This window comes from Anas acuta, chromosome 2 (assembly GCF_963932015.1).
Source record: "Anas acuta chromosome 2, bAnaAcu1.1, whole genome shotgun sequence".
NCBI classification, from domain to species: domain Eukaryota; kingdom Metazoa; phylum Chordata; class Aves; order Anseriformes; family Anatidae; genus Anas; species Anas acuta.
Window position 1 is genome coordinate 30,917,532 of NC_088980.1, and position 22,851 is coordinate 30,940,382.

At 37.6% G+C, this 22,851-nt stretch overlaps 1 protein-coding gene and 1 long non-coding RNA gene across 10 annotated transcripts in view; both read right to left on the minus strand.

Moving 5' to 3' along the window:
• CRPPA (CDP-L-ribitol pyrophosphorylase A) overlaps positions 1–22,851 on the minus strand; it is a 132,264-nt gene that overhangs the window by 25,565 nt on the left and 83,848 nt on the right. The gene's annotated exons all lie outside the window — the stretch shown is intronic.
• Positions 9,435–16,958, minus strand: LOC137852392 (uncharacterized). The gene is made up of 3 exons (XR_011093800.1): positions 16,752–16,958; positions 14,065–14,140; positions 9,435–9,592 (listed from the first exon to the last, which is right to left on the minus strand). It is a non-coding gene; the product is annotated as an uncharacterized lncRNA (long non-coding RNA).

The window sequence follows — 22,851 nt, forward strand, 5'->3', positions numbered from 1 at the left end:
CTTACTCTACCAAACACTACATGCAAAACAATGGATAACTAAATCAAGTTTGTTTCTCCTTCACTCCCTTCAGATCGAAGCCTACAACTTGGCTGCCTATTATAGTTGGATGCACAAATGAAGTGATCATACTATAGAAAGGAATGTTTGTTTGTTTGTTCTTCATACTCCATAAAACATTTTCTATTTGTTGCAGAAGCTCATTTATCTGAGAAAAAATTCTTGTGTGGGAGAGAAAGATTTTAAAAAATCTGTTCTGAAGAAGAACATAACTTGATTTGATATATAAGCAGCAAAATGCTAAACAAAGTCCTATGGACTTTTATTTTTCATAAAAACAGCACCTAACCTGAAATTACTTGAATAGTCACTAAAGACAATGCATATCAAAAACATTGTTGCATTAAAAAACTGTATGCAATTCTGTATTGGTTATCTCCCAGGCAGAGAAAATTACAATATAACTTGATAGATTTAAATTGTTATAAATGATATCTAAAAAATGTTTTTTTGATTTTACTTCTGACAATTATAATTGCTTCTCACATAAAGAAGTCTATCTTTCTTGTATCTCCCTACACATGCTTCTTGTCTTGCAGGTGTGTTTTCAGTTTACTTTCACATACTGTCTTTACTTACTTACTTTTACTTAGGGCAAAAGTGTTACAAGAAAGTAATACTTTCTTAAAGACCTATGATGTCTTCAATTTTCTCTAATATGCTCAAATGATGGGATGAAAACCTGCACTTCTCTCTTTCACCATACCAAAGAGTTTCTTCTGGGTTTTCACTCTATAGCTTTGATTGTCGAATTTATTTTAAAAGCACCTTTTGAAAATAACTCTCTACCCTAGCATTCCTATGACTAACTTAGCACACAGTGGGGCTTGCTTGTCAGTGCTGCCATTTAGAGGCAGCAGGACAAGGTAGACAATAGGGCTGAGAGGAATCTCATCAAGTTCACTGGGGGAAATGCAAAGTCCTGCCCCAAGGGAGGGACAACCACATAAAACAGCACAAGCTGCAGGCTGGTTTGAAAGCAGATTTGCAGAGAAGGACCTTGCAAGTTGAACAGGAGTCAATATGTCCTCGCAGCAAAGAAGGAGCTACATGGGCTACATTAGGTAGAGCATCTCCATCAGGTCAAGGAACATGAATCATCCCTGCTGCTCAGCACCAGAGAGGCCACATCTGGAGCACTGTGTCCAGTTCTGGGCTCACCAGTACAAGATAGACACAAATTTACTGGAATGAATACAGCCTAAGGATACAAAGATCAAAGGATACAAAGATTAAGGGACTGGAGCATGTCACATAGGAGGAGAGACTGGGAATGCTGGGACTCTTCAGCCCAAAGAAAAAAAAAAAGCTCAAAGTGATCTAAGTGTGGAAATATCTGATGGATGGGAATGAAGAAGGGGGAGTCAGACTCTTCTCAGTAGTGACCACTGAAAGGATAAGAGACAAGGGGCACAAATTTAAAAAAAAAAAAAAAAAAAAAAAAAAAACACCAACAACAAAACAGAAAACTCAATCTGAACACAATAAAACACTTATTTACTGTGAAGGTCATCCAACACTGGAACAAGCTGTGAAGTCTCCATCCTTGGAGACACTCAAAGTACTAGATGACCTCAAGACGTCCCTCCCACCTGAACAACTCCTTGATTCTGTGACCTGGAACTACGGAAAGATGCAGAACCGAGAGCAAAAAGCCAGTACACATCACACTGAACCTTATTATACTTCTTAAGGTGCATCACTCTCAGCTGTATCATACATCTCAGTGCATTAGTGAAATCAACACATGCATATCCTCAACGTTCTCTTAAAAGACATCTTGCAGTTTTTGCCCCTCTTTTAACTTCAAACACTGTTTTCATGCTGATGTTAACTCTGCCATTTCATCTCACACACAGCCCTGCCTGTTTAAGTTGGGGGCCTACCTGTTTTTTAAACATAGTATTTGCAGTGCAAATCTGGGTATCAGTAGAGATACCATGCATCACTGAACAATCCCCCTTTGGTAATCTCATCCTATAGTATCACACAAAGATGTTAGTGTTATTAGTTTAATATTAGTTTATTTTTTAAATATTAATTACCCAATTACCCAATTAGTTTTGCTGTCTGCGATCATTCCATATCCCCCATAACACTGTTTCAGATACTGCTGGGATGGAGTTATGAACACCAAAGGTTTTGGAACCATCAGCTTTCAAAGCAAGTTGATTTTCTACACAAAAATAAAATCTCAGCTTTCCTGAAATAGCTGTTGGTAGTGTGCTTAACCTGGGCACAGTAATAGTTTGTAAGGTATTTGTACACAATAGTGCAGCACTAACTTAACATTCCAGATGTTCAATCTTGTTCTGGCTAGATATAAACCAGTGTTATATCACTGTAACAGTTTTCAATTGATCACACATCGCTGCAAGAGTGGAATCAAGCTCACAGCCTCACATTTACTTCTACAACTTGACGTATTTTAGAACTCTGAGCTGTGCTCTCCAAACAATGGCACATGTAATATTCAACCTCAGTGGTAAAGTTAATGCAGATATTGATATGCTTCTGGTATAGCCTTGCCTGTGCAGAAAGTCCCCACCATGATGGTTTTGGTATACTTTCAACATGATACACTAAAACCAAGTTTAGAAGGCTTTTATTGAGAAGTTGTTTAGCAAATGCTTGATAGATCAGATTGTTCACAGATGAGCCTTATAAATGCTCATTAAATAAAAAAGGCATCAATCACTTGGCATGTGTATATTGTGAGGTAGGTATTTAAAATTAAAAGAAAAGCATACTATGTCTGAGCATTAGAATCAAAACCAGACACTATAGAACTATACATAATTGCTATATTATACTACTTGGCTTTAACTTTCAATGCTTACTGTGATAAAACACGCTTTTTTGTTAAGTATATTTCCACCACTTTCAATTATAAAATATTATCCATTTAACAACCAAAATACTACTTAGCAATTATAATGCCTATTGTTTCCACATTCTTGTAATCTTCAGTCTATCAAAATAAATTGCCATGAAAAAACAATCAGGCGACAAGGTCTGTTCCTACCATGGGAAGATCTTTATCTACACACAATTTTTAAATTAATTGGGCTTTGTGAAGCACTTCCCATCACGCAGTTTGCTTTGTACTCAATTCAGGCACATGATACCTCTACTACCTGCAGGGTTGCCCTCTTTATAACTGCACTGACGAGCACAACCACGGATAACCAGCAGACAACATGGGTTGGTATAGGCTGCATGTCTCAGTGTACAAAAATGTAAGCAGTGCTGACACAGAGCCACCAGCTCTGCTTTGAATCACACTGCTCTTGGGTACCCTGCAGAATGGCTCCAATTACCACATGGACTCAATGGAGAGGGTTTACTGCACTTTAGAAAATGTCAGGAAGTATTTCTAATTATCAGTATTTGAGCAATATTACCTGTTCGGGCCAGCTTGCTCAGGATTTAGCACTGCTGATATTTTCTTTTGGGACATGAACAAAATAACATCTGGAGATCTGTAACAAATCTCTCCCTCCAACCCTTTTAAAAATGATTGTTTGACTTGATGATTCACTGTTGTAATTTTTCTAGTAACTGGCAACTTTCTGTTGCCAATTATTTAAATATCAAAATAATATATTTGCCTTAAGCAATGAAAAGCAATAAAATAAGAGCTGGCAGTTATTACTTACATTAAAAAAAAACTGATCCAAAGAGTTCATCCAATTAGCAAAAGATGAATTACCTAACAGGTACACTATGCAAAGTGTTTAATACTGTTTTCATTTACAGCATGTCTTGCATTCCAGTCCAAAAAAAGAGTAGCAAGAGTGAGAATGATCAATTTCTCAAATCCTTCCATCTGGCACAGCATCTCTTGGAGGAGTCACAGAACAACTGTTAAAGCACCAAATGCTGTCGAGGGAGGGAGACTACATCTGTGAGGGGCATGGAGGGTAAAAGAAAAACCAGATGGGGGGCTTATTGGACTGGAAGATGTCTTCTCCCAAGAGCAGCCTCCAGGCTAGCAGGATCCAAGATTTTTGGTTTCACTTAACTAAACAGCACTCATTCCAGACCCCCACTGCTCAGTATTAGTAGCCCAGAGACATTGCAGTTCAGTGGGAACTTCTTTTGCAGATAGGAAAGAAAAGGAAATAAGAATAATTCAGAGTAAATAATACAGGGAACAGGTAATTCCACTGCTGAATGAAGTAATGGGAAGGGACTGTTTGTTTACAAGAGGGATGCTGCTGCTGCAGGTGGAATTAAGGAAAAGATGTGCTGAAATGAGGAAAGGATAGGGGAATGTTCCTTGGCAAGGAAGAAAGGGTGGCAGCTATTGTAGGAAGAGGTGAGAGTTGCCTGCTACTTTTCAGTGTGGGACAGCCCATGTGTGTACAAAGCCCATGAATAGGAAGGCTTAGGTTAATATTTTAATAGGAAAATTACAGCTCCTGGGGTTTTCTGAAGTAAGACTTCTTCACCAAATTGGTCAGCACAATAGCAGCAGATCAACAGAATGATGCAGTTGTTTCTGAGGACCTTCAAATTACTCAGTACATGTTCTGGGGATTATAATTCAGACGACTTCAAATCTGAGCCCCAGATCATGCATTCTTACTTCAGTAGTTCAAAGGAAAGCTATGCCATAAAACTCTGATTTGCAGACAGTACATATTTCAGCTGGATATTCTGGGAAGCACTACATCATCCTTTTGTCTGTCACATATGATAATGTTAAGGAGCAGGGGCAGTGACATGCATCTCCCTTATAAGCCTCATATATGGAGTCAAGCCTTATTTTTGTTTCACTTCCTATTTCTGCCCTGCATCATTCTGTCATTGCTTGCACCAGGTGCCACTGTACTGCTTTCAGGGGTCTCCTATCACAGTCTCCATGCACCACTATTTTGTTGGTGGCCAATATGGAATGAAATGTGGCCTTACTTCTCCAGCCATGGTAGTAACTCCATGTGGATATCCCAGATGAACTGACTTCAGACCTCTTAGAAGCACATCAGGCTGAGGAGGCAGATATAGTACATGCAGCCCTCAGCCAGCATCAGGAGAACAATTAGAGGTATCAGTTAATCATGAAGGACTAAAGAATAATTTGCAAAAAGTTAAGGGCAGGCAGTTAATAGCAGTATGGAAGATCATGGCTCTGCATTCCCTGTCCAGCACTGCAGAGTGTCAGATGAGCAAGTCTTCTGTTGGTGAATGAACAGAGTACACACTGGAGGCCTTGGCAGTGGTGTGCCCAACTCTCTAGAGCTTTGGTACTCCACTAGCATAGAAAATTTGACAGATACAAAATTTGATATAAAACTTACACAAAAGCTCTGCAGACCTAACTCTTAAAAGTGCCAAAGGACATTAGTTCTTAATAGCCCTTGAGACTATGAAAAATATGGCACGAAAAAAGCAGAATTTTCTGATATCTAAATGAAGACCAATATTAAAAAGCAAAACAAAACAAAAACAGAGAAGGGAAAAGGAAAGCACAACCATATGAATGTTGAAGACTGGTATCTGTTTCACTTCAATAAAATATTCTAACAAATTCAAATTTCCTGTAAACCTGGTAGGAATCTTGGTTAAACAAATAAATAAACAAACAAATAAACACTGAATACTTCATTAGTTTACGGACTACAAAAAGAAATATGGATTCCTGAGATAGAAGGGTGGCTCTTCTGCTCATATGTACTGTGCGTTTCATCATTAAATTTAAATTTTCAAAGAATGGTAAAAATGATTTAGGAATACAATGTTAATTTGTTGTGCAAAGCCAGTTAAAGAAATCCAATGTTGCTTTTAAAATACATCAACTCATATTTCCGGGTAAATAGCTAAAATATTAATAACAAGTTACAAGTATTTCTAATATTCAAGGATTTTGAGTGCATGTGTACCCAGTTTCCTACTAAGAAGCTTAGCACAAGCTATATAAAAACTTATTATTCTAAATAAGCACAATTGCAAATATGAATTCTCATATCAAAGAGAAGCCTAGATATATATATTTTTAAAATATCTATGTATAAATTTGCATAGAGTTCAAGTTCATTAGCAACTGACACTATTAAGGACTTAAAGTATCCTCTATTTAATTCCATTTTTAATTGCATTATTGTTATTAAAATGGATTAATGACAATAGAAGCATAAAGCCATAAATACTGTAAGTATACATACTCTATATGTGGCATCTCCTTTTCTTACTTGAAGTAATATGATCTGATCAAGTCTTGAAACTGGAGGCTTTCACAATACACGTGAAACCTGCAGTGAAGTTTATATGTGAGGTGTAGTGACCACTGGCATTGAACTCCGGCTAAAACTATGGGGTTTTATTAGTCTACAAGTTACAAGGAGAACATCTTGGCAGTATATTCCATATGCAACAATACATCGTATTTCACAATGGTTTCACTTGGTATACTAACATTAAAAATTATAAAAGCCAAAAATAGGCAAGATACTAGTAACACACTTAACATTTGTCAACTATGGTAACACACTATTTTGCAAATACCAACTGATTATTTGGGGAAGACCCACCCAGGGCTGCTCCTTCTGTTCTGTTCAAGTGTGGAAGTGGCTTACATTTATATTTTGCCAGCCTAAAGCAGCAGTGAATAACTAACAATCATGTCCAAGACCTTTTCTGGTGTATCATAGTATAAAACAAGAATTTTGCAGTAAAAAAAAAAAAAAAAAAAGTGAAAAATAGGAAATGTCATACAGAATTCTTAGGAGAGAAGCTGCTGCTTCTTATACTTTTTAGCAAACCTACATATTTTAATGCACATTAGTTTTATAATTTTACTTTGCAATTTTAAAGGATTAAATAGCTCTGCAAATGCTTTATTTCACCTTTATAATCTTGCATTAAAATGCTGTTCCCATTAATAACAAACTCTTTACTGTCTTTAAAATTAAGAGTTTTACTTTGCCGATCTAAGTTTTTACAGCATTATCAACCAGTTTGCAAGCACAGCAAGTTTTTCCTTTTGAATAGTATACACCAGCATCACTGCAGAATTCAGTTAATTGACACTGAATTATTTTCCCTCAACATCTCAGATAATAATTAGGTCTCCACTGAACATCTTCATCAGTCATTGAGAAACACTTTTTAATATGCATACTCTGAAATATGATGAGCAGTCTGGCACAGTCATTTTCATAATTGAGTAGCTGTTAGGAATTCATTTTCTTAAATAGAAGCATAAAGCTGGATGAAATCTCCATGGTCCTCTAGTCCAAACTCTTGCTACTGAAAGAAAGGTAATGACAACAATCGCTGTCATTCACAAATTGATGAAACATTTAAAATATTAATTGAATTTCTTCCTTTCACTTTCCAATTGGCAGAATGTTTCAGAATATCAAGCCTGTCATTGTAAGAGTGAAAATGAAACCACAGGTTTGTTCAGTACCTGTTACACTTAAGTTTTGGTATAGCTCTGAATTTATAAACTTTAAACAGTCCTTTTCCCCATTTACCGGTACTTTTATTTTCAAAAGTAATTATTTCTGTTCTTAGCCTTTGTTTTTTCTTTGTTAAATGAATCAAACTCCTTAAAACAGGCTGTACCACAGCATAACTTTATTATAGCTATCCACAGATAAACTTGCTGAAATACTGAAGTACACTTACTATGGTAATATATACCTTAACCCTAACTAAACACACTGTTTCTCCCAGCCAGACACAAAGACAAACTCTATACTTCCCTAAGTTCCAGGCTAAACTCAGTCTAGTTTAAACCCAGCTTTCAATATAATTAACCTGAAAACACATATTTTATACGTCATAGAATCATAGAATATCCAAGTTGGAAGGGACCCACAAGGACCATCCAAAAAAGATATTAAAAAAAAAAAAAAATCAGATCACGTCTGAGAGCACTGTCCAAACACTTCTTGAACTCAGGCAGGCTCAGTGCCGTGAACACTGCCCTGAGGAGTCTGTCCCAGTGCCCGACCACCTCTGGGTGCAGAACCTTTCCCTAACACCCAGCTTGACCCTCCCCTGTCCCAGCTCCATGCCATTCCCTCGGGTCCCAGAAAGCTGAGCTCAGCGCCTGCCCCTCCACTCTCCTCGTGAGAGAGCTGCAGGCCGCCATGAGGCCTCCCCTCAGCCTGCTCTGCTCTGGGCTGAACAGACCAAGTGACTTCAGACTCTCCTCATACGTCTTCCCCTCTAGACTCTTTAACATCTTTGTTGCCCTTCTTTGGACACTCTCTGACAGTTTTATATCTTTCTTATACTGTGGTGCCCAAAACTGCACACAGCACTTGAGGTGAGGTCGCACCAGCACAGAGAAGAGCAGGACAATGCCTTCCCTTGACTGGCTAGCAATGCTGTGCTTGATGCACCCCAGGGTACAGCCCTGCTGGCTGTCAGATTCGTATTCAGCTTGCTGTCAACTAAAACCCCCAGATCCCTTTCTTCAGGGCTGCTCGCCAGCATCTCTTCCCATAGTCTGTACGTATAAGCAGGGTTGCCCCTTTCCAGGTTCAGAATCTGGCACTTGCTGTTGTAGAACTTCATATTGTTGGTTGGTGATTGCCCAGTTCCCTAATTTGTCCAAATCTCTCTGCAAGGCCTCACCACTCTTGACAAACAGCTACACCCAATTTGTTATCATCTGTGAAATTGCTCAAAAAAACTCTCATAAATACTTGAGTAAGTTACCAAAAAAAAAAAAAAAAAAAAAATCTGAAACACTTCAGAATTACTCTGCATGCCAGAGAATAGAATACATATTTTAAATAAGTGTTTTCTTTAAAGACTGGTTGTGGAATAGCAAAAGGATAGAAGTCTTCCAACTAATACAACATACAAAAACAACAACAACAAAAACACAAACATATTCAGCCTAAAAGTTCACCATGAGCTAGAACCTTTCCTCTATTTCAAGCTTAAGATGAAGAATTCCCCACCACTTTTTCTTTCTTTCAAATCTGATCATGTGTGTTCACTCCTCCCAAATCTTCTCACAAAAGATGACAGAGACTGAGATCTGTATCTCCAGATCTGGCCAGACACAGTGTTCCCCCACACAGAGCACAGCATCCATGGTCCTGTCATCAATCACAGATGCAGAAAAAGGAATATAAATACTTTCTAAACCTGGTAGCTTGTTGATACTTGAAAAGAGATAAATCACTCTACAAGTATCTCATAAATACCATTGACTTACAATGAAAGCATTAATAATTCCAATAGTATATCTAAAAAGCTACATAGAAAGCTGTTTACCTATCCCAGGGTATGGGTAGGAAAATCTAGTAGAATGAACAGTTAAAACCTCTGAGAAGAATTAAATTAGTAGACAGACAAAATAAAAGCTATAAAACACTGTTGGAGAAAAATGCAGAATCACACTAAGATCTTATGAACTAAAGCTGTGAATCCATATGCATTACACTCCTGCAGATACTTGCCTTGGGCTACTATATTTCTGAAAGAGTGTGTCTGTGTAGAGATTCACTTGAGTTTCAAAACCTGCTATTCATCATTTTATCTTGTTTTCAATGAGGACAGTCAACTAGAGAAAAAAAAAAAAAAAAAAAAAAAGGAGAGGGGGTTCAGTTGAAGCCACTAATATTGGCTGACTTGATAGTAATGTTGATTCCAGGGTGGAGAAAAGACTAAAAATTAAGGATCACATTAGGCAAATTTCACAAGAATTTTAAAGAGAAAACATTTTTTTTCTGACTTTTAAAACTCCTTTCTGCTACATTAATTTTAATAGAACTGTTTCTGGCTATTTCACTATACTTGAAATATTGCATCCTATAACTACTTGGTTATACTAGAAATATTGCATCCTAGTTTATTCTCTACTGAAATATGCCAATAATCTCCAGCTATTGGGAAAGATAGCATAACTACAACATAATCCACCTCACAGATACTTCTATTTATATCTGCCAGTTTGAGCGAAAAATAATAGTTTTGCATTTGCTCCCACTTTACCCTTCAATATGTCATGATGAACAGTCACTGTTACCAATAATAAAGTATTTCATCCATCTAGGAAATAACCATAGTTGAAAAGTCAGATGCTTGATCCATTTAAAAAATAATAACAACATGCCATGTTTCCTTGCTATAGTATACACTTCTAGCTCCTGGTAGGCCTTGAATGTGCCTGCACGCACGAGCATGCGTAGGAATGCCTTGTTTCAAAATAAACATTAGGAACTTGGTTAATAAATATGTAATTATCATCTGGATAAAATCAGATGCCTAAAATCCTACTGCCTCTGAGTATAATTATAGTAATAAAAATATTGCTGACTGATGAAGAAATGTACTATTTATGCTGCAGGGATTGCAAATCAACACTTTTTTTATACTCAGCCAGTTAAAAAAATTCGATCTTCATTATAAAACTTCACTGATACATAAAACAATTCACTTCTGAATTGCAGTGATTAATGCTTCAGACTTTCTTCTTCCTGTCTTACCTCTTTATTATGCTTTATGCTATTGTCGAGATAATAAATTCATCAATTCAAGATAATACTTGATCCTTCCTGGATAAAACATGTTTATATAAAATGTGTGTTCGTTGTTCTAAATCACATCTTTAAAATATACTTTATATGTAGTAAAACATTCTCTCAGTAGATTAGAGAGAATATTCCTAAACACATCTACAAAGCACAGCCCTCAAAAACCTCCTATCTTATTTTAAAACCGCATCTTTAATCTTCTTTTGCTCCCTATATCCCTGGAGTGAATATTAAAAAGAAGGCCTATTTTACAATTGCCAAGTGGGGATACATCATCTGAACTGCAAATTTAAATTTAAATGCTTTAGATCTTTCAGAAAGATTAAAAATGTGACTAGTGTTTTCAGCTATATTTATGAAGTACTTGACAGAGCTTCCGAATTCTCTCACTAGGGGTAGAAGTGCCCTCTCACATTCAGAGATTATGTGGATATTACAATACCTGTCCCATTCTAAATGCAAAAGCTGTGGGCAGTAGTTTATATTTAATTGAGCCATCTCATGATTAATTTTACATTAGATCACTTTTCAAGAAAATAGGGATGGAATATAGTTTGCTATATGAAATTTCTATTTAAAAATCCAAATACTTCACCCAAGTGTCAGAACTTCAATAATTAAGGCTCCTCTGGGGACCCTATTTGAGGTGCCTTCTGCATAAAGTGGCTGAATACCATATGATGACTCACTTTTTCACCCCACAGGACCTATTGGGAACATCACTAATTGGACTGCTTGTCTAGTGCTGCATGCTACTAAGGCTTGTAAAATGATTGCGGACAATGATCCCCACCTGTGCCAGACCCATAAAAAGTAAAGTTCATTGCTGCTGTTCTGCTCCCAGACTTTTGTCTTGGTATCTCTTAAAACATTCAGTCTTGCCTTGCCTTTATTCTCCACCCTTCCAATTAAAATATGTTTCTCTCTTATCCTCCCTTCTTCTTGACACCAGATGTGCAAGCTGAGGTGGATTGTGAGCACAGGAAAATCATTCTGCCTCCTCTCAACTATTTACACAATGTTCAGCAACACCAAATGGGTGGAATGAGCTGAAACTGTGTTACCTGGAATATATATCTTTTAAAAAAGAATAGCCTGAGTGGGATCTGTTTAAAGGCTGTGTGGAAGTCACAGCTACAGGGAAAGCTGGAACCTAGGATCAAGTAAGAATGACCAGTGCACAGGAATGTTTGAAAACATGGGGGCTGTAGTTTTCATTAGCATCAACAGCGTATGTACAAAAAAATGCTTACATAGCTTCATCATTTGGCTAAACCTGGACTAATGTCTACAGGAAAATACATCCCTGATATCACCTGGCTTGTAATCCCCCTGCCAGGATGCAGTTTACCTTCAATATATATATATTTTTTAAAGTATGGGGAAATAATTTAAATTAAAATTTGCCCAGTTTACTCTATTTTCTAATCCTTCTCCCACCTCATGGCTTAGATCCCTACTACAGGACAGAAGCTAGGAAGCTGCGGTACTTCAGAGTGACTGCAAAAGAGGCAGTGCTAATCTACACACAAGAAAGAACACTTAATGAATGTAAAACTGAGATTTTGTTCACTTTCCATAAAACACAATTTTAAGGCAGGTTACAAGCATTTGCTAAGTCAGTGAACAAACCACACAGCTGAAAATAGACTGCATATTGCAAATCTACTTCCATCTGCAACTACGCAGATGAACTACGCAAATAAAAACATTCCTTTCTTCACTGAAGAACTATCTTTATGTATAGCTTGAATATCTTCCAAAAGTGATAGTTTATTAATCTGTTGTGGTCAGTTACAATTTTAACAAGTTTCTGCTGGGTTCCTCAAAGGTTTACTCAGTAGACAAAATATCTTCACAGTCTCAGAATTTTCCTGCTTAACTTCCTATAAAAAAACAACAACAACAACAACAAAAATAAATGGCCACACTGGTCCCTCTAACATCCTGCAGTGAACCATAGCTAAGAACGCAAGCATACAGAATAAGCACTACCATCAGTAGCAGGATCATTAAGGTTCAGTTAAAATGTCTGTTGAGAATGAGGCAGCTGGGCTGGAATTCAAAGCACAGCTCTCTAACCAACAAGGCACCAAAGCAAATCACTAAAAGGCCAAAGACAGGGTGGGACTTAAACCTTTCTCCTCGAAACTTATCAGGTAGTCAATTCTATTGTGAAATCCATGACTGATGCATCTTTTGCATCTGAGTTTCCTATGATCTTCTCCTACATATAAATATTTATTTATTTATATTATATTATATATATATATATTCAAAAATTTATATATTTTATTATATATTAATATATATCATATATATATATGTTATATATAAGAATATATATAAGAATATATAAACATTCTTTTTGTCAAGAAGAATCCCTTGGCTTCAACTGTAGTGAGGAAAATGCAAGTTCAAATCTGAGTTAGAAGAGAGAGTTGAGTTCACATCTTCTAAGGTTGTAGTTAATTGTTTAAGTTATTTGTTCAGCTAGAAAGCAATTTTAGAATACATACTGTCAAGTCCATTTAAACTTTCAGTCTCCTGTTTCACATAGTTTTTGGAACATATCCACCACTGTTGGTAGAGATTGTCAAATTAACCAGAACGATGACAATCACATAACACTGCCTACAATTTCCTATATGCAGGGCATTCCTGATCACAGGTCTAACAGTGTTCATTTTCAATAAGACTACAGATAACCAAAAAGATTACTTTGAAAAAAGTAGTTTCAAATTTTACAGAGAGAGAGAGAGAGAGAACACTAGGGAAAATAATGTTTTCCCAAGTCACGTCTAAATTCATTATTGAGTTAAACTAACATAAAGTTATTAGTAGCAAGGCATTTATTTCTTTAAGCTTAAGGCTGTATCTCAACAGTCTCACCAAGAGGTGTCCAACAGTGTAGTTAAGGACACCCATAATGCAATCCTAATTACCTTTTTTTCCAATTACCCACTTAGCAGATAATGTAAATACTCATTCACACCTATTGACCTGCACCTTAAAAAGAGGTGGTTATTTTAACCTAAGGGAGTTTTTCCCAATCTTACCCAACAAAACCTCTCTACATTTAATTGAGACTTTTGGTCAGTTTAACATGTACCTTCTACTCAGCTTTGGTACCAAATAAAGTTGAATCCCAGAGATGACAAACTTGGACTGAACACAAGTGTAAGGATATCGACTTGCTTACAGTGCACTCTAAAGCTTACAGAAACAATAAACATGCTGCTACCAATGATAAAATCATAGTAACAAAAAGAACATATTGGACCAACTTCACAGGACTGTACTAGCCAAAACTAATTAACTCCAAAGTACTCAGCGATAAAGCTCATGCTGTAAATTAGCACTCTCTGAGCTATTTTGCCCAACGTTCCTATCCCAAGCGAATCTGATCTTTCATATCCATAATTATGCTGGCAAGTACTATCTTAAACACAGCTACTCTGCTTCTGGAAAACAATTCTTACTCACAGTTCTTACATACCTGCACCATGTGGGTTACCCCTTTTGATTGTTACACCTGTGGTCACACCACTTTGATGGCTTCACCAGTGCTACAACTTTTTAGGAAAAAAAATATCTGTTTTAAAATAAATGTAGGTTTGTTTTTTTTTTTTTTCTGTGAAGAGAAAGCTGTCTTATGTCTGCCATCTTGTAGCACTTTGTGATGGACTTTGACCTGAAGCAAGAGTGAACATCATTTCCAAAAGGCAACATGAAGGAAGACCTTGATTTATGAAATAAGAGGTAATTGAACATTAGTGCGATTCAGACAAACAACTGGAGGGGAAAAAAATATTGCTTTTTAATAATAACCCTGAACATTTCTTTATGTCTCTGTATTTGAAAAGATATTTCTCATGTCCCACTTACCCAGGAATACATAGGCGATAATTAGGCCTGAGCCAGAGAGCCTCCAAGCGGTTCCTCTTAACTCTGGAATATTAATTAGGGCAAAATATATGTACTGTCTGAATAGAAGGGGAGAATGGCCTAGTTCATAACAGAAAGAATTAGATGAGTAAAAATATGCAGAGTTAATTGCACAAAATTTCTTTCCCAAAGAAAGAAATAGATGGGTATAGAAAGCAAATATGTTGTTCAGATGAGCTGTTATCAAGTCAGCTATTCAAGACGGGCAAGAGTACTAAAACCAACACAGAAGGAAGGCAAAGACGATAATGTTCACTTAAAGGAATAATCTTAGAAGTAGAGTGGAATAGGTTGACTGATAATTACATTTTTCTCACTCTAACTTCTAGTGTTCTGTGTATGTCAGCCACTGATTTTGTTCAGCACTGAACTATCAAATCCATCTCTTTTAGAACACTTTCAAGCTCTCACAGACAGCAACAACAGAGTAAGAAGGAGCTGTTGGCATGTGAAAACATACCTGCTCTTCCCTTATATAATAACAGAAGTATCACTACACCTGACTGAACTAGTAACTAGCTAAAGCAGGCACACCTTTGCTATTTTTGTTTCCCATACAACCTGCGAAAAGCTCCATTAGAATAATTGGGAACTTTTGGCAGCTACTTTCCTATATCACTGAAGTTTATCAACACTCTTGTCCCTGGGATGAACTATTTCAGAAAAGAGATTATATTGTTTGGAAAAATGGCTTTATCCAAGTGATAGAAAGTCATATTTTTTTCCAATGTGTCTTCAAAGGTGGGATGACAAGACATATGGAAGCAAAAAATTGACTGATCAGAGATGGAATTAAGGAAAGTGAGAAAATATATCAGAGTTCACCAGACCAGTGTTCAATAATCTCCACAAAAATAAATAAAATTTTACATTTGTTGGATGATTCTAGGTAGTGAAATTCACTGTTCTCAATTGACACGTAAAATTAAGACATAAACATGAAATAATCTAAGATTTCAGTAAACCCTTAAAAAGCTAAGTTGTGATTATAGACAACTATAACTGTATTTTTTTCCAAATATATCTTTTGAAAAATTAATGCAAAAATCACAAAAACTACTGTGACATTTGCCTTCTCTTTCTGTAACACACAAATTAAGAGTTACTACCATGCTACTCTGCAAAACCTCACACCAACAGGATTAATAAATGCATGATTAGCACTGATAACTACTTAAAATTGGTTTTGGAGTAAGTTTTAGTAAGTTGAACTCTGACATACAAACAAACCTGTTTACTGGAACTGCAGAAGTTCCCAACGAGCAATGTCAATCATCCCAAAATAGTTTGAAGGTTTATAAACAAAGCTGACTAATCACCTCTAAAAAAATTTAGAAACAAAAAATGTAGAATAAATTTTCTATTATTTCATAAAAAAAGTAATTCTGTGCTATTCCTTCTAGAGATATCCCAGTTAAAATTATTTTCACAGGAAGACTATAGAGGTCACAGGATTAATATTGCCAATTGTTCAGTACTGAACTATTGAGTCCATCTCTTTTAGAAATAGACCAGTTTTAAGCTCTTAAGACAGTAATAAGGAGCTGCTAGCACAAAAAATCATACCATCATAACTTTTAAATAAGGGCTCGGTGTGGCCTTATGAGAAGGGACTTAAAATTTAATCTTGAGATGCATTGTTATCATGAGCCATGTCAAAGCATACTACCTTTAAAAGGCCTGAGTCAGATACGCAAGGCACTGACAAAGTTCTTCCATAATCTAGTCATATAACTTGTACCAAGCAGAGTTTATTGATCAGAAGTAACTTTCCACCAGTAAACTCCTCATAACAATTTAACATATTTTGTTTTACTGTTCTAAAGCAATTTTTAATCTCCTGAGTATTTATTCTCAGTTCAAAACTAAGGACCTATGACTTACAGATTGCAAATTTCTGACCATATCCATTAGTTACGAAGGGATGACTTTCACTGAAACTTCAACTTTGCTCCTTAAAAGTAAGGAGCTTTTGAACTGCACACCTATCACAGTATCAGAGTAATTACAACCAATCTAATTTTATGCACACAGAGGAAGGCATGGTTTCTATCAGACCAAACCCTCCCTGCCAGAGATGAAGCATGGAAACTTGAAAGTGACCCACAGCCTCCCACAGAGACTGACCTAAAACCATGCACTGTTTAGAGTTGCATTTAATCCAGGCTCTCCTGTGGGCTCAAACAGCTCAGTACAAATTTACAAGAATATACATAGAGCATTAAGAATCTGCCTTACCTAACTTTGTGTCCTTTAAAATGTGCACTAGATAAAGTACCATCTGGTACACTCAACTTCTCCTAAAAATATGCTTGCAAGGAAGTGTAACAAAGCAAACAAGCAGTCTGGGAGAAGACGTGCAACATAATCCCATCCTATACCACCTCCCCTCCTAAACTTCTATTCCATAGTCGAATTCTAATAATAGTAAGAAACCTTCCTGATGGATGATGTAAGTCACCGATCTAAGAAATGCTTAAATAATGTTACCATTTTAGAACATTTAATCTAGGAGGAATGCAGTATGATAGGCTGAAATAATTTTAAAATAGTTTGAATTCAGACTTTTCACTGGAAACTGTTTCCATTCAAATTTGCAGATAATTAGACCCTTTGTACCATCTACTGTCAAACAGGTTCTGAAAAAGCAAAATAATCAAGGTTTATTTGCAGTTGTACGCATTTATTTGAATGTCAATATTTCAATCTTATTGAATGTGATTATCTTAGACCCTAATCATTGCACTATGTCAGGTACCTTTCAGGAATCAATATAAGAGTTAAATTCCTGCCTAATACAAGCATCTGGAGCATTTTATAGATAGTTTTAAAAATTCAATAAATAAATGCAAGCTCTGAAATGTCATACATTTGCTTCAGTTTTACTTTTGCCCAAACACCAAGTACAAATAACTGCCTACCCTGTATCTATTTTTAGAAACAGATTCAGGATTCTTCACCTCTGCTCTGGGTTACTGTACCATGTTTTGCCCAGCTATCCCATATCTTATATAACAATATCATAAACCTCCACAAGTTATGTCACTGTCACTATGCAATATATATATATGGTAGTAAAGGAGGGAAAAGCCTTCCATTAAAATTTCTCATCAGCAGAATGAGAAAAAGTTGCACAAGAACAGGAGCTTCTCCCACCCTGACAGGGTGGTCTTTAAAAGAAATAATTCACCTTATACAAAAGGAACTAACATCTCCTTTCCTTCCAACAGCAGAATCAAAAGAGGGAGGAAGGTTACTCAAAACCTCAGGGGAAAAAAGGTAAATGCTGTCCCTTTTGACAAGAGCAATAATTTTAACTCACGAACTACATGAGCTTGTAATGACAGTCATGCCATAATTTCACAGACTAATCTTTGTGCTATAAACGTTGCAAGCACAAAGCATGCTTTGAGGACAAAAATCAAAAACTGAACTATGGCACTAGCAGTATCTAACCTAGCTCTGAAGTCACTTTCCCTCATTTTTTATAATGAAAGGTCTCACACTATAGGAAGAAGCTTTTTAGATTACACAGCTCAAGGAACGAGTGGACATAAAAGTTTTAGTGCGGTCAGGCTCGAAAAGTGTACTTCATTTTACTGCTGCCTTTTATGTAGGGATCACACATTATTTCTCTCTCTCAGATGTTTTGCTAAAAATTTTGCCTACATAGCTCAACACCTGGACTGATAAATATAAGCGCTAAACACTGGAATTAACTACACAAGTCAGAGATACTTCAACACATATCTCTGCTGGAATGGAAAAACTGAGTCAGTGAAAAAGTTGAAGGCAGAGAGAGGCTCTGCCAAAAATGAGCATTCGTACTGCTGCCAGTACCACACAGGTTGAATCAAACCCAAATGTAAACAGACCCATTTTTTAAAGGATTCTGCTTGGTGGAAACTTCAGAGATCAAAACAATTATAAATCAAGGGGATTTATTTAGCACATTGTGAATGCCTCTGACTCTCAATAGAAAGTATCATTTCTCTGAAATGGTGGGAAATTACACTGTAAGGTTTGGAATATAGTTAAAATATTATTTAGAAGAACGGATAAAAACTGGCTTTGGAAAATAATAGTTCAAAGAATGTTTTAAAATCAAACATAATTAGCTCAGACTGCAACTGCTTGAAATTATATGTAACAGCGACACTTTCTACCTTTTTTTAATCCATGCATATGATAGGAAAACTTTTAGAACATATTTCACAACAACATTCAGACAAAAATCAATACCCATGGATATTCTCTATGATCTAAACGTCTTTCTCTGAATGACAGTTATTTTAATGAAATACAACAATACCTCAGTCTACCTTTGTTAACCCTACCAAAATTCTTGCACTTCCATGTCTTAAGAGAATTTTCAGAGTAGAGTTTAATCTAACTTCAAATGCTGTGCATCTCAGACTGTCTTGAGATATGAACATATCTTCAGACCCAGATGTTCCAAAACTGATATAGATGAAAGCCAGAAATGTTTAGAGGCTTCATATTAGTGAGATGAAGATGCCACAAGATTTGCTTCTGTTATCTCTAAATGTTGAAAAGTAAATAGCTCTCAGCAACCAGAAGCCAGCAACCAGAAGCCAGCAACAGAACGCACTCAGATTATTTTGGCCCTTATCCTCGGTGAAGAGAAACAACACATATTTATTGTCTGTAAGCAAATTCGTTTGCTTGTCTCTTGGTGGCCGGCTGGTTTGGATGCTTCAGCAAGATCTGTGAGCTGCTTGGTGTGTGTGGGTAAGCAACGCTGAAGGAGCAATGGCATATTTGCACCTTTGAACACAGTAAATGAACAGACAACACGAGGCAAATAGCTAATTGAGAAATCATAACTGAAAAGGGCATATGAGTATGCTAGAAGCCATTCATAAACATCAGAGGAGCTTCCATAAGAATTTTCCTTTGTCCTTTTCTCTACAGAGATATGCAGGGGATGAAAGTAATGCTTATGTAGCAAAAAGAAACAGATGCAGATCCAGAAAGATGGTCAGCATGCAGGAAATATGTGGCACTAGAAATCTCAGAAGGTGAGATTCAGCTAGGGCATGAGGCTGAAGAAAGTCTGTCCAGACAAGACAAAACTTGCAGATACCTGCTGAAAAACAACTCCAGGGTGACAGGCCACAAGAGGAGCCAGATGATACTGAGACAGTATGATAAATACAGAGCAAAGAAAGAAAGACAAAAGGTATTGGAAGGTAAACAGAACTGAAGTACATGTTTCCTGACCCAGTAAATAGAAATGAAATGGGCCAAAATATAAGAAATCTTGCAACAGGAACCAGGTAATGCAGCTAGACCTATAAGAAGAGTGAAGATCTGGACTTCTGAAAGAGCCAGGATTAAAAGCCAAGAAAGAGTACGGCAATATCGCAGACAGAGGGAGGAAGAAGAAATTAAAGAGTGGCAGGGAGGGAGATGAGACAGCAAGAAAGTGAAACCAACAAAAGAATCATAGAATGGCTTAGGTTGGAAGGGACCTTAAAGATCATCCAGTTCCAACCCCCAGCAGAAGAAAATGTATTTTATGTTGTATTTTGAATGTAGAAAACAATCATCACAGAATGTCTCAAAGCCAAGGAAATGAGCCTAAATTACAAAAACTCACTGTAAAATGACAAAGGGACAGAAAATAAAAATAAATAATGAAAGCATCCTTAAAAAGTTAAAAAGAATGTAAATGAGCAGCTACAAGAATTAAAGCCTCACAGGCAATGTGGAAGCTACTGTGGGTAATGATACTGGAAGCACAAGCCAATGCTGGGGTCTGGGGGGGAGAGTGGAAGGCTTGAGGGAGGGCAGGAAGAGGGTGGTACACCAAAACAGCAGGATAATGGAGGTTGTAAGAACAAGAAGGCATCTTTCAAAAAAAAAAAACCAACAATAACATTTTTCCTAAGACACATCAGAAGAAGCAAGTCTGCCGCAAGTCTGCCAGGTTGTAGGACCAACTGATGATAAATGTGTACAGTAAAGGCTCAGAAAAGATGCAGCTATTGAAGAGAAACTCAATTAATTTGCTGAACCAGTGTGGGAAAATTTACATGGTGGATCTCCTCCTTGTTAATGACCAGTCAAAGAACCTGTAAACCTGCAGTTACTATGGAAGAGGTATGGAAGAAATTAAAGGCAGGAACGTAGCAAATCCTCAAGACTATATGGTATTCACCCAGCAGTCCTGAATCTCAGCTCCTAATGGGGGTGCATAATCTCTAGTTCAACAATTGCCTTAATAGTCACAACTGGATGACAGCAACCACCGAACCATAGAATCATTTACATTGGAAAAGATTTCTATGATCCAACCTTTAACCTAGCACTACCAAGTCCACTACACGTTTTTTGAAGACGTCCAGGGATGGTGACTCAACTACTGCCCTGGGCAGCCTGTTCCAATACTTCACAAACACTTTCAATGAAGAAATTTCTCCTTATATTTTTCCCACTATAGCCTCCTTTAAGGTAACTGTAGACTGTGATAAAGTCTCCCCTGAGCCTCTTTTTCTTCAGACTACATAACCCCAGTTCCCTTCTCACAGCTCCTCACAGGACTCTGGACATGCTCTAGGGCCTTGATGTCCTTCTTGTAGTGAGGGGCCCAAAGCTGAACACAGTACTCAAGGTGCAGGCTTATCAGAGCAGAGTACAAGGGGACAATCACCTCCCTGGCCTGCTGGCTACACTATTCCTGATACAAGCCAGGATGCCGTTGGCCTTCTTGGCCACCTGGGCACACTGCTGGCTCACAGTCAATCATCGTTCAATTTAAACCAAGAAAAATCTGGATGGGTTTTTAGTAGTCTACAAAATACTAAGTCTTTAGCCTATATCAGGCAATGTAACAAAAAATGAAATACTGTATAGTAATGGTGGACATCAGATTAATGATGATGGTAGAATCAACATATCTTTCTTTTGTACAGGGAACTCTCCAAGAGGGAACTTGTTGGAATTATTTGAAAGTGTGGGCGCACCATTGATGCCAGAAATTCACTGGGATTTTCAAGACTTTCAACAAAATTCCTTGCCAAATGTTTTTTAAGAAAACTGAGGTGTCACGATATAAGACAGAATTCCTGACATGGATAAACGCTTGCTAAAAACACAGAATAGAGAGGGCAGAAGTAAATGAGTTCTGAGACCAGCATTCAGACAGATCAGGTGGGATCTGTTACAGAACCTACGCTGTTCAACATATCCATAAATGAATATCCATAAATGAACTGGAAAAAACGAGTAAGCAATAATATGAGTTTTCTAATGACACAATGTAGAAAGACCATTATAAACTGAGTAACTAGGCAGTAAAAATGACAAATGAATTTTAATATAGACAAATGTAAAACACTGCATGTGTAATTCACATATAAAACGATGGGATCTCAGCAGACTGTTACTACTTGGAAACAAGACATTGGGATTGGACACTAATTTGCGAAGAACCATCTCTCTCTCTTTTCCAGTTCATGTAGCTGTTTGTTACAGGTGTAGTGGGTTTACGTGGCAAGGTTTTGGTAGCAGGGGGCCATAGGGGTGGTTTCTGTGAGAAAGATCTAGAAGCTGCCCCATGTTTGGTAAGGGCACCACTGCTGACCAGAGCCAAGCCAATAAGCGATGTTGTTTTGCACCTCTGTGAGAGCATATTTAAGACAGGGAAAAAAACACTGTGCCACACAGCAGCTGGGACAGTGAGAGGAGTGAAGAACAGCCTTGCAGGCGCCAAGGTCAGTGAAGAAGGAGGGGGAGAGGTGCTCCAGGTGCCGGAGCAGAAGTCCCCTGTGGCCTGTGGTGAGGACCATGGTGAAGCAGGATGTCCCCCTGCAGCCCATGGAGTACCACGGTGGAGCAGGGTTCCACGCTGCAGCCCGTGGAGAGGAGCCCACGCAGGAGCAGGTGACCTGGCAGGAGCTGCTGCCCGTGGGGGAGCCAGGTTGGAGCAGTTTTCTCCTGAGGGATGGACCCCGTGGTACGGACCCATATCTGGAGCAGTTCTGGAAGAGCTGCTGCCTGTGGGAAGCCCACGTCGGATCAGTTCATCAAGGACTGTATCCCGTGGGTGGGACCCCACAGCACAGGGGACGAGAGTGGCTGAGAAGGAGCGGCAGAGAAGTGCTGTAGACTGACCATAACCCCCATTCCCCTGTGCCACTCGGGGGGAGGAGGTGGAAGAGGGTGGATGGGGGGGGAAGGTGCTTTTGTTTTTGTTTTTTTTTTCATTGTTTCTCACTTCTCTAGCTTGTTAGTAATAAGCAATAAATCTTACTATCTCCCTATGCCGAGTCTGTTTTGCCCATTACAATAATTACTGCGTGATCTGCTTGTC